This window comes from Rhinolophus sinicus, chromosome X (genome assembly GCF_036562045.2).
Source record: "Rhinolophus sinicus isolate RSC01 chromosome X, ASM3656204v1, whole genome shotgun sequence".
In the NCBI taxonomy this organism is placed as follows: domain Eukaryota; kingdom Metazoa; phylum Chordata; class Mammalia; order Chiroptera; family Rhinolophidae; genus Rhinolophus; species Rhinolophus sinicus.
Window position 1 is genome coordinate 20,541,104 of NC_133768.1, and position 14,269 is coordinate 20,555,372.

Here is a 14,269-nt window from a genome sequence, read left to right on the forward strand (position 1 = left end):
GGAGTTTCTGAGAAATGAGGGTGATATTCTCTAGAGTTGAGATGCCAAGAATCCACTGTACTGACACTTTTTGCCCCAAGTTGGAAGATCCAGAAGTTAGAAGAGCCTGTTCCATTAAGAAGACATTTAAATTAGGTTATCTTGAGTGCAATTTGGCAATCTCTAAGAGAGGTCTAGCTTTTGGTGAGGGTATAATGAATGTAAATAGAGGTGGTTTGGATGAAAGTGTACGTGAAGAGGGGTGAAAAGACTTGTACCTTGACATCAATTCTAGGAGCTTTAATTGCATAGAGCTGGGGAAGGCAACACCACACCTGAATTAAATGACAGGTGCTCTGAGGGGAAATTTTACTCAGTTTTACTAGCTAGGGAAAATTTTTGGTGGACAGTTTTCTTTGTCTGAGAATATAGCATATTCTCTGACATCTCCTGAGTTAAAAAAAAAAAAAATTCCAAGTGAGGTGGGTAGTGTCATCTGGGATCAAAATAATAATATTAATTGCCATTCTCTAAATATTGGGCAATATTTGCTAGCCATCTTACCATGTGGTTTATACATAGTACATGCATTCCAACAGTCGTATAAGACAGGGCTTACCAAACTCACTTGGAATATGATGAAGTTGCAATTTACTCAAATTCACCAGACTGGTTAGTAGCAGAGCTGCGACTAGTCCCCTGGTCCGAAATTGTGTAGAGGCCACCTTGTTCCACTCTTCCTAACCCTGAGGAAGACCTTCTGTCTCTTAATTCATTTTTGTCCTCACTATTTCCAAATGAATCTCAGGCAATACAAAGGCACTTGTAGTCAAAGTCCTAAGGGCAGGCCTAGTGAAGGAAAAGGTAAATAATGAGAATGAATCAAAATTGGGGATTGTCTTTGGGTTTCATTTTCCTAGGATCCTACTGAGATCTAACTCTGCCCAGGAGCTGGTATTTTGTCAAGCTCCAGCTCTTTCCATCATTACAGCTCCCTTTCCACAGGACTTCCCCAGCTTGCCTTCTTTCCAACTCTGGAAACTGATCTGCTGACCAGCTCTTCACTGTGGCCTCCTCTGGGAGTCCACTCTGCGCTCAGTGGAGCAGACAGCTGGTGTCTCCTGCTCTCCCCTGATTTAGAGCATCCCTATACCCTGGCAGTCACTTCCTTCACTGTGGATGGATATCACCTTTATATTCTCGTTTATGTGGTAATTTGGAGATCTTCATTTCTCTCTTTCTTTCTTTCTCACTTCGTTGTTTTGCAAATGCTGTTACTTTTAATAGATGGTTTAAATAGCTTTCGAGTATACATTTATGAATCACTTTGTTTACACATTTACTGCTGTGCATCAAGTTTATAAGTAAGAGTTTTTATATTTTGTGAATCAAATTGAGAAACCTTCCTCTTATTTTGGATACAAACCAGGATAAGTGGCATTCAAATAGGCATTACTTTGCAAATGTAAAAAATCTCAGTAGTAAATTGTTGAGATCAAGAAAGAGCAAAATAAAGTAAAAGATTGTTAATTCCTATCTTTTATCATTTTTTAGTCTGTTGTTTGGTAAAACTCAATGACATATACTTGGCTTGCTTAGCTTACTTAAGAATTTAGGAGAAATTAAATGTCAGTAAATTAGATAATATGCTCACTTACACATAATTATTAGAAAATAAAAATGCTTCAAAATATTGACTTCAGAAAATAGAAATATATAAACTACTTTGGCATGTTAGGCTTATGAATGCATGCCAGATAATAAAATAGTAATACACATTTTACAAAGAATGCATATAGTGAATACTGACAGGAGGGAGGGGAAATTCCCTTCACAGTTCTTATGACTGGTTGAATAATTAAAATCCCATAAGGCAAATTAACAGGAGAAAATCAAGTTTCCAAAGATAGTAAGACACAATGAGGTCTATGTCCTTTAGGACTAAGAAGGTAAGGATCTGGGCCTTCAAAAGGAAGTAAGGTAGTTTACAGGGAGATGAAAAGAGATACTGGTTAGTAAATAAACATTTGTTGGGCCATCACATAGAGGACTTTGATCAAGTGGTTATCAATGGTGAAAGTTCTTCGCAGAATAAGCCTTCTATCTTAAATTCTTTTAGGCAGTTTGGGGGGAGGTCAAAACTTCTTGAGTCTTTTGTTTCTTAAAAATAAAATAATTTTCATGCCAGAGAGACACATTTTGGGGGTTACAAATTTTGCTTCCTTATAGTCCCACGAGAAGGAATATGTACAATTGCTTTCACTGCATGAAAAGTAGTTTGTGAAAATTGAAATCTAAGCCACATGCTAAAATATTGCATGGGCCCAAGCCACCTGCTATCCATGAATACAATATTGCTCTTAAAGCATTATTTGAAAATTTAAAAGTTTGGAATATAAGTATTGTAGAGATAGTTCAAACTATAGTAAGATTTAAAAAAAAATTAAATGGGACTAGTTCATGATATAGTCTAGTGGTATGTAAATTTCTTCTAGAGAAACAAAGAACGTTTTTGGACCAATGCATAAAACAGAAGCTAAAATTTCCTCCTTTGCTTGGCACTCATGTGATCATATTTATTAGTCTTTCAAATTCTCAAAACACTTTTATAGCTTTTGCAAATGGGGACTTATTATTATTATTTTTTGCAAATAAGGGATATTTTTTGGTTTGCAGTTTCTCTAGCATAAGTTCTTATATGTAGAGCGGTGGAAGTTCTCTAATTAATTTGCCACAAACCAAGAAAAAGTAAATTTCCTAACTCAATAAAATATTTAAAATAATATGCCAGACTATTTTTTACAATATAAAGTATTGTATTATAAAGGTTGTGTACTGTATAATTTATTATTTTTGTCGGACCATCCAAAACATAGAGTATAAATTTTATTTACGTAGACTGAAATTATTATACTGACCTGTAATCGAGTTAAACTTTGATTATTTAACATGAAAGTAATAAGCATTAAATGGTTAAAGTATAAAAAAAAAAAGGACTTCTGATCCTTTATTTCATATTGATTTTGCTAGGATATTGTGAAAATAACAGAAATAACAGAAACACAAATTAGAACTCCATTAAATTATTTTTGAATAATAATTGACAATGGCCCTAACACACCTTAACATGCTGATACTTAATGTGAACAAAGAATATTAAATGTTATGAATTTCCTTTTGGAGGATATCTATATTCTGAGTATTTAGTACAGCATCAAACATAGTATGAATATTCAATAAATTATTGAAATAAGCAAATCAATTAACTATTATATATTCAATTATAGTTGGCATTATTGTATAGAATCATGTTCTCTTGCAAATTAGTTATTCCTGTATAAGATTTATGTTGTTTTAACGAGAACATCAACTTAATCATATCACATTATCCTTCCCAGTGAGATAATAGAAAAAATGCTATGTAAAGCAAATGAATATTTTTAAAATTTTACAGTAGAGATTCATAAAATGTGAGCAATGAAAAGGACCACCACGTACTAAAAAGTGATTGCATTTCAAATCCCCTCTTTAACTAGTGCTCTATAAAATAAAGCTGTATGGGCAATGCCAAAAACCCATTCAAAAAGCTAAGAAAAAAATCATTTAGAAATTATAGCTCTAGGCTGTGAGGTCAGTGTTCTGGTTACAAATCTGAGTTAAACATTCTTTCAATGTGAGAGAAAAGTAATGGCTATTTATATTAATTCTACTTGGTTTGGAATAACTAGTTCTGAAGTGCCAAAGAAGTTTCTGCTGATGTATGTCACTTTCTTTAACTCTTTTAAAGTGAAAGGGAGTAGACTTTGCCTATTCAAAACATGTCCCTTTGGTATAAGGATTATTTTGAGCTGATTATTTTGAAGAACTGCAGACACAGGACAAGCTCTGAAAACTCACCTTTTCTGAGACACTTACATGCATAAGGAAAATCTCCATTTGTAAGGGTGTCTCCCTCTGTACCAGGAAGAGAAGATGACTCTAAATTTTTTAGAAACTCTTATCAGTGGAGAAGGCTAGGATTTAAATCTGCATAGTAACCTTACATACACACTCTTCTGTCTCTAGCTGGAGACGGTATTTAAGGTGGTGGCTTGGGCCATTTCAGGGAATTGCTCAGTTTTCTTGGGTCTTTCCCATGTATGCAGGAGGTATACATGTTATTAAACTTCTGTTTGATTTTTCTCCTATTAGTTTGTCTTTTTTATGGGGGGAAAGGGGTATGTCAGCCAAGAGCTTAGAAGGGTACAAAGAATATGATTTTTCCTCCCCTACAAAAGTGTATTTGTTAAAACACATTTCATCTGATACCTCATTTTGCTCATTTTGTTTTACTGCTTTGCAAGCTTTATTACTGTTATTGGAAATAGTATTTAATTCCTAATTATTCTCTAAATTGCCCAGACAGTTAAATAGACATCTGTGATACCTTAAATATTAAATACTAAATTAAGACATTAAAATACAAAAAGTGCAAAAAATAGGCATGTAAACTGCTGTGTCCAAACTTTGGCAATTAAAAGACTATAAGATAAATGCTATCAAAATTCCAAGTTTTTTTTTTTTTTTTTTTTTTTTTTTACTACCAAAACAAAAAGATCAAGGAAGACTAACTAAAAGTACGAATATTTATATTATTGATTTCTGGGATAACAAAGTTAATCAGAGATTATTTAAAAAGCAAATGAACACAGCATCTATATAAAGACATTATTAAAATATTAAGCGTATCACCATTACTTAACATATGAAGAACACCCACTGGAAAGATGTTGCCATAAAGTAGAAACAGTGCATATGAATATTTTATAATGAATATTTAAGAAACTATAACCAAACACTCAGCTCTTTGACCAAAGACTCAAGACAGAAATACAACAAAGCAGGGAAGTAAAATGATCACAGAAATGAAGAGGCATTTTAGAATGAACCCAACAGACAGTTTACAACTCCTCGAGTCCCACAAGGGATGGTGGGCAGCGCCCCCTGCAACTAAAAATTGAACAAGGCACCTTGAGCTGAGCTGCTGCTGAGCTCCCAGCTGGCTCAGTTGGTTGGAGCGCATTCTCAACCACAAGGTTGCCGGTTCGACTCCCGCAAGGGATGGTGGGCTGCGCCCCCTGCAACTAGCAACGGCAACTGGACCTGGAGCTGAGCTGTGCCCTCCACAACCAAGACTGAAAGAACAGCAACTTGAAGCTGAACAGAACCCTCCACAACTGAGATTGAAAGGACAACAAATTGACTTGGAAAATAAAAAAAAAAAGGCCTGGAAGTGCACAGTGTTCCCCAATAAAGTCCTGTTTCCCTCCCCCCCCCAAAAAAAAAAAGAAGCACAATAAAGAATATTGAGAAAATTAATGATAAAAGAACATTGTAAAATGAAAACCTAAACCAGGTTCAAAAGCAACTCTTAGATAGCTGAGTGACTGGTCCATTTTTGGAAATGAGTGGTTATAAAAAAATGTAACACAATATTGAAATATATAAGTTGATATTTTGAAGGTTATTATATAGCTTAGAACAAATTAGAATAACTTTGTAAGAATTGATTTCTTTGTATTAATGATACTCAAATATCTTTTTACTTTTGTATTTTTAATTTTATGAAATATATAGATACACGTAATTTTAAATATATGCTACAAATGGATAGAGATGCTTCATTTTCAGGGCAGTCTTTTTACATGTCTTCTTTTGCTTGGCTTGCCTCTTCTCCCTCCCCTGAAATCACTATGTGCTCCCTTGTCTGCCCTCAGGATGACAGATACAACATAGTCTGCATCCTTACATGTTCTGTGTAAACAGATATGCATATCTATGTAATAAGGATAATATTTATTTTTTTCACTGTTGATTTTATAACAATGTCATCACATTGTACACATGTCTGCAACTTGCTATTCTCACTCAACAATAGCTCATGAAAAACATCCAACTCAATTAGTAAAGTTCTAATTCAATATTTTAAATAGTATAATAACTAATGGTATGAATGTACCACAATTTGTCATCACATCATCCTAATGACAAATTCACCGTTCCCAGTTTTTTTGTTTTTGAAACAAATATTGCAGCAAGAAACTTTTTTATTCATATGTCCTTATGTGTTTTTATTTCTATGGGATGGATTCCTAAGAGTGGGTATCTTGTATTTTCAATTTAATACATGTTGCCAAGTTGCTTTCAAAAAGTCTTTAATGCATCAGAATTTTACAGCAACTATGAGAGTACCTCTTTCCTCAGTCACCATCAACAACAGAGATTATAGCTCTTTTTAATGTTAGCCATTCTAATAGGTAGAATGGTATTATTTCATTGTCATTATAACTGGCATTTCCCCCACTGCTGGAGAATTTGAAAAACTATTTTCATATGTCTGTTTGTTGTCTCTTTGGATTTGTAACTTTGTGAAATGTCTATTTACATTTTTTTCTATTGGATCCCATAAAATTTTCTTGTCAGTTTGTAAGAGTATTTACTATTTTATAGAAATTAATCATTTGTTTATTGCATTGCTTTCTGTTTTAAGGTCTACTACTCATGGATTGACTTGGTTTATATTTTGCTGTACTTAAGTTAAAAAAAAATTCTATCGTTTATGTCTATGTGGCTTTCAGTTATGATTAAAGTCTTCTCTGCCCATGCTTCTTATATGAAGTTTTCAAGACTTCCTTGAAGATTGTTTTATTGTTTTATTTTTACATTTATATAACCCATATGTAACACATCTGGGGTTAATGTTAATTCATGATGTAAGAATGAGGCCCACCTTTATTTTTTTTCCAAATGTATTGTAGATTTTTTCTTCCACTAAATTGAACTGCCCGTTTTGCTATATATCATGTTCTTAAATAATATCAGTGTACATTTTGATATTCTCTATCTTGTTCCCCTGCTTCACTTGCTTTATCTACACTGTGAAAAAGATGATCTAATGAATGCCTAATATCTATTTCAATTCATGTTAAGAGAAATCTAATTTGTTAAAGAAGCAGAAAAGGTATTCAAGCTCAAGGAGAAAAAAGGATTGCTACAAATCCAGTGGAAGATTACCTATACCAAATAGATTCCTTTCTAATTTGTCTAAAGGGAGTTTTGGTCCCAGTGGGTAAAAATTTAAATTGATAATCTATCAATAAAAATCTCAAATTAATTACCACAATATTTACTTTTTTAGGTAATGCTTGATAAATCACAGAGTTTCAAAAACATACTCCGTTCTTAGGCATCAATGATGAGTACAAAGTAATTTTCATTCCTTCTAACACTAGCCTGGGATTTTGAAAATGTATTTAAGATGTTCTGGAAATGGGCTGTCTTGTTTCTTACACTTATCTGTTATACAGGTGCCCATTTTTAAAGATAGATGGCTTTCAAATAGCATTTTAGGATTTAATTTTAACAGGTTTGCCTCTGAATAAAAAGAGAATTGTCAGTATGATGTCACTCTAATGTGCAGTCATTTATTGTTAAGTCAGTTTTGTTTGAGTATATATTATATATTTAACCCTTTGCCTGAGATCAAATGTAACTAACTTTTTCAAGTGATTTCATTGGATTCAGCAAAGGTAGGATTGGATCTATTGGTTAGCTTAATCTTCAGTGATTTCACTTTAACAGGTGAAATTTTTAAGAGAATATAAACACATCTTCAGAAGTCAGTGCTATTAATTTCTGTGCAAATATTTGTGCAACTCAGTTTAAATTTGATTTTGATTATCTGAATAAAATATTCATGTGTAAGAGCTGAAAACTACATAAGGGGAGACTGGTTTTTGTTGAATTCTTTATCAATATCGGTGAATCTAATTTTGTGACACACAAAACTAAAACAATTGTTCAAAGAAGAAAAAATGCATTCTTCAGTTTATTTCATATGAGTGTGTTCCAAATGTTAGCTCTTTGTGTAACATTTTTACACTTGTCACATCTATATGATCTGTACCATCATTAACTGATTTTGAAAATTTCTTTTTGTATTTTAAAAAATACTGAAAATGGAAATTTGATATCATTTCTATCAATTAAAACAGTACTGCTCGATTTATAGTATATCCATTAAAATAAATGAATAAATTAATTAATTTTGGGGGGTGGGGGAATCCAAGTGTTTTCCTATTAAAATTATAGCTTGTACTGAAGGGGAGCAGAGTTTGCCATCCCAAAATATGCCTCTTTGGGATATTGATTATTTTAAGCTAATTATTTTTAAGAAACAAAAGAGTGGGGAAAATCCTTTGACGTTCCCCTGACGGCCTAAAAGGAGTTTAGATAGAAGACCTGCGTTCCAAGAAGGGGGCTATCATCCTATACAAAGATAGTTTAACATGAACTACTATGTGACAGGGAGGAACCTATGGAGGCCCATTTGATCAGAGTGCTATCTGTGTCCCATTGTCAAAGAAGGCCCAGCAAACATTCATTTACCAAACATTTGCTTTTCCATCTCCATGTGAATTGCCTTTCTGCCTTTTGAAGTCCCAAATCACAACATCCCCTTCCCCAACCCGTCTCCTTAGCTCCAGATGGCCTACAAGCCTTAACTGCCTGATCTGTCCTGGGGTCTCAAAGTCTTACGGAGCCCCTGTACATATATACATAATTAAATTTGGTTATTTTCTTCTGTTCATTTGCTTTATGTCATCATTATTTAACCAGCCAGAAGAATAACAGGAGAAAGGGGAAATTTCCCCTTCCTCACAATACCATCGGTGCATTTTCAAATATATCTGTTTATGTGAACCCAAAAAGTTGATAGAACTTTAATAAAGTAGCAAGTAACAGATTTTGTTACATTTATTTTTTCTTTCGTTCATTTTGTTCTTTAGATTCCACTTATGAGTGAGAGCATATGGTATTTGTCTTTCTCTGTCTGTCTTATTTCACTTAGCAAAATACCCTCTAGATTGTAAGATTTTATTTTTTTTAAAGCCAAATAATATTCCATTGCTGACTGACTTCTAAAAATATGTACTCAATAAACAAACTGACATGCAGTGCTTACTCTTTGCCAGACACAGGTCTAGGCTTTCTTCTAATTTAATCATTGTAGCAACTCTATGAGGCTAGATATTATGTTCAAAAATGTTTTCACAGACTTTCATGACATCACTTTACTAGCCATGTGTCCTCGAGTTGATTGTATTAAACAAGAAACAGAAAAAATTAATTCCCACTAAAATTCTTTTTCTTTCTTGATTATACTGAATAATTGGGAGTGACAGGTATTTGTTTTCTCCAAAGCATTATTATTACATGCTCTCACTTTCTTTTCAGTCACTTATGCTGAGGGAATAAATAATAGTTTTTCCACATTTCCAGTGGGAATGCTAAAGTTGCCGCTCTGATTGGATAATTCTTTGGTGTCTCTTATACCCTTCTCTCTGGTACTATGGAAATCAGGATGGCAATGGAACTTTCTTTTTCAGACTAGAATTCTTCTAGTAAAAACAAAAGTAATTAAAGGCCAAAGAAAATGTAATTTTGGGTGAAGAGTTGGGGGATGAATGAAAAGGTGACAAGGATTAAGAAGTACAAATTGTAAAGTACAGCATAGGGAATATAGTCAATGATATCGTAATCACTATTCATGGTGCAAGATGGGTAGTAGACTTATAGAAGTAATCACTTTGTAAGGTACATAAATGTTGAATAACTATGTTGTACACCTGAAACTAATATAATATTGTATGGCAGCTATAATTGAAAAATATATTTAAAATTTTTTAAATTCTAAAAATTATAAAACAAAAATAATTTTATTCTTTCATTCTTCTTTGCCTAAAGCCTTCAGGAAAGACCAAGGATTTTTGTTTGTTTGTTTGTGTTTCAACTTCTATATGGCTTTTATATAAGTATAGATTTAGATATATAAATTACAGAATTATAAACCTGGAGGGAAATTACCAAGATCTTCTTACCTCCAGATAGAGAAATGGAGTACCCATAGTAACAAAAATTATCTGTCCCTGTCTTTCTGTTATTTTCTTTACTATCTTCAAAGATAATGTAGATTAATCTAAATTATTGCTATGTTAAAAGTCTTGTGTCACTTGAATATTTATTAAAGGAAAATATCAGTACGTTTTTGTTGCCGTTGTTGCTTGGCCCTGTGCTTCATTTCTTCTGTGTGATTACTTAGTATTTTTTTATTATTGTTTTTCGTGATCCCTATTGTTAAAAGTAAAATAACCTTCATTATAATGTTTGGTATTTTTGTTGTATATCACTGGAGACTGTATTCAAAATATAACTACTAGTTTGACAGATCAAAGTATACATTATCTTGAACACTTTCATGTATTCAACAAGAAAAAGCATGATCTCTTTTCTTAAACATTTTCTAAAAGGGATTCCTTAGTTCTGATTCACATGATTTCATTAATGTTCATATAGAAGGGAACAAGTCACAAATTGTGATTAGTGTTTATATTTTCATTCTGAGTTTTTCTTCTTTTTTTTTTTTGGTTTTGCAACCTGAAGATTATTTATCAAATATATTTGTGTGCAACATGCTCCATGTATTTTGGCTTTATTCCCAATTACTTTCTTCCCATCCAAGTATCTGCTTCCTTGTCACTGTCAGCCAGTTGTGGTCTCTGTAGACTAGGTTTTATTTGTTCTCCTTTTATTTTAAGTTACTTTCTAAATCCAAAGTGGGAATAGTATCTTCAGTTCTCCCTAATATAAATGTTAAAATTATTGCATTTAAAATAAAAGGATAAAAATCTGTCCTTTAACCAATAAACACATAACGTTGCCAGATGGCTTTATCAGCATCTTAAACCTGAGTTTATGAGTTTTGTTTGAAACATAAACTTCAATTATATCTCCTGTCATGAAACTAGTAGTGGTGGCCAAGTGGCATCAGCATTGATCTGTGCATATTAGATTCTTAGAAGCCCCGGATTTCACGATCAGCGCCTGTTTTGGGTTCTACAAGGAATCCCAAATACAGAACAGTTTCCAAATGAAAACAGGTATGTTATATATTTTGTCAACAGGAAGGGTTAAAAATTACTTTTTTGGAATTAAGTTAGTAATTTTAATGTTCTTATTGTATTTCACATGTCACATTAAGTTAGATCATATTTACTGATCAAGAAAATGCCCAATTTTCAAAGGTCACAAACATTAAAATAATTCCTTAAATTCACCATTGTTCATAGGCAATAACTTACATTTTTGATACTACATTGCACTGTAGTTGGACGTTTTCCATAATAAAAAAATTCCTATTTATTTTCTCTGATATATTATAACTCTAAAATGCACCTACAGTTATACTACCTTCAAATTAAAACCATTCAAATATTAATTGGTAGATAAAATGGAACAGAATTAAAAGACCATAGATTTGAAAAGGGAATCATAAGAGAAAATAAAAATATGCAGAAGAAAAAACCATAATAGTAAAAACAAAACTGACTAGGAGATATGAATAGCAGCGACTGCATGACAGGGAGTAAATACTTTGATGTAGAAGACAGATGAAAAGTACCAAAATGAAAACAAGGAGGGATGTGTTGAAACAGTTATTTTTGGATAAAAGACAGTGAATATTCACTCCACAAAATCCCCAGTACCCTTGAAGGAAAACAAAAATTACAGAAGAACTAGAGCAGAAGCAAATAAATATATATCAGAAGAAAATCTCCCTGAGGAGACACAAAATTCTGATTTTGTAGATCAAACAGTTAAAGTATCACTAAAGAGATACAATCAGAGCACATATAAATGGCCAATAGATATATGAAAAGGAGCTCAACATCACTAATCATCAGAGAAATGCAAATCAAAACCACAATGAGATATCACCTCAGACTTGTTAGAATGGCTATTATCAAAAAGACAAGAAATAACAAGTGTTGACAAGGATGTGGAAAAAAGGAAACCCTCATAAACTGTTGGTGGAAATGTAAACTGGTGCAGCCACTATGGAAAACAGTATGGAGGGTCCTCAAAAACTTAAAAATAGAACTGCCCTATGATTCAACAATCTCACTTCTGGGTATTTATCTGAAGCAAACAAACATACTAACTTAAAGAAGATACATGCACTCCCATGTTCATTGCAGCATTATTTACAAAAGCCAAGACATGGATATATATACATATATATATATATATATATATATATATATATATATATATACACACACACACACACACACACATATATATACATATATATGTGTGTGTGTGTGTATATATATATATATATATATATATATATATATATATATTATTCATCCACAAAAAAGAAAATCTCGCCGTATATGACAACATGGGCATTATGCTAAGTAAAATAAGTCAGACAGAGAAAGACAAATACCATAAGGTCTCACTTATTTGTGGACTATAAGAACAAAACCAAAAAAATCCAAAAATGAATTCACAAATACTAAGAACAGATTGGTAGTTACCAAACGTGGGGTGAGGAGTGGGTGAAATGGGTGAAGGGGGTCAAAAGGAACAAACAAAAACAAATAACAAAATCCGGTTATAAAGTAAGTCTTATAATGTACAGTATGGCGACTAGTTAATAATACTGTATTGTATATTTGAAGTTGCTAAAAGAGGAGATCGTAAAAGTTTGTATCACAAGAAAAAAACTTGTAACTATATGTAGTGATGGATGTGAAGTAGACTTACTATGGTGAACATTTCACAATATATACAAATATCAAATCATTATGTTGTACACCTGAAACTAATATAATGTCAATTATGTCTCTAGGAAAAAATGAGATACAGCCAGATACAGCCAATTAATTACTTGCAAATAAAGAGAAAGGGAAATTCCCCAGGCATCAATCTAAAAACTAACTTGGAAAGAAATGTAACTTCTTTTAAAAACAAATTAATGATACCAAGGCAGGATACCCACTTGGGAGAATGTACACATTGGATCAAGAAGAAAATGGAAAAAACTTCATACCTAACCCATTTAATAATGATCAGTACCCAGTTAACTAAGACTTTCTACCATTCTATAATGATAATAAAATGGCACGAAACCTAGCATCACGGAGATTAAGTTTGTTAAAGTCACAAAACCAATAAATAAGTGACAGAGCCAGAAGTCAAACCAAAGCTCTTACATACTTAGCTCTTAACAACTCTGCTTTACTATTCTCCATTTAATACTGTATAATGATGCAGGAAAATGTCTCTACAAATGTATGAATAGGTACGTATGTACATAAAAGTAATAAATGTGTATATGTTTCTAGTAAATATGTAGGTACTGAAGCCTATGCATGTTATGCGTAAGTACATAAATGTATAAGCATACATATGTATACGTGCTTACATTTGTTTATCCATGAGTGTGTATGAAGGCAGAATGAAAAACCACATTGAGTATAAAATATAATCCTAGAGAATATGTGAACATGTATAGATATATTATGCATACAATCATACAAAAAAATAATGAATCAAAATGTTAGCGATTCTCTCTAAATGGTTATATTAGAGGATAACTTAAAAATATAATTTTGAATATTTCTTGTTATCAACATTGGATATATGCTACTTTACAGAACAAAAACATAATTAAATGTAAACAAAGAAACAAAAAATAAACATCATTAAATAATCAATTAAAATACCAATTTAATTGACAATTAAAAGTTGAACCTTTGTTGCTTAAATATTAAGCAAGAACACTTTGTTGGTCCCATGACTCCAGAATAAATAAGAATGAACCACTTGTTATGTCTTCATAACGTAGACAGGTGGGTCAGGTGGGTCTTCACCTGACCATGCTGGCAGCCTGATCTCAGACCCCCCAGCCACTTGAACTGTGAGAAATCAATTTCTATTGTTTATAAGCCACCCTGTCTGGGGTATTTTGTTACATGAGCCTAAATGGACTAAGAAATAGCCACTGATTTATACATAACACCACTCTCAATACATTTTAAATATAATATGATGGCCTACATTAAGAAAGGTGCAAAACTCTGTATTGAGGGTCATGCAACAATACACAAACAAAAGGAAGAAATAAACTGTTTTTGAAAGATAAATCTTGTTGCTTATATGATTTTAATTAATCTCAAATTAATTAAGATTAAATTCCTATTGTGATTTGGAGGAATGGAAATTTATATCTCAATAAGAGACAGGATTTCCATTAGAAGAAGAAAGAGATGAAATATTAAAGTATATTTGGCAAAAGAATGCATGGTGACTTAGTTTACCATATTTCAAAACATCAATAAGTATTTCATATAACAGAATAAAAAGTCTAGATGATAGGGTAGGTAGGTAGATAGAAATG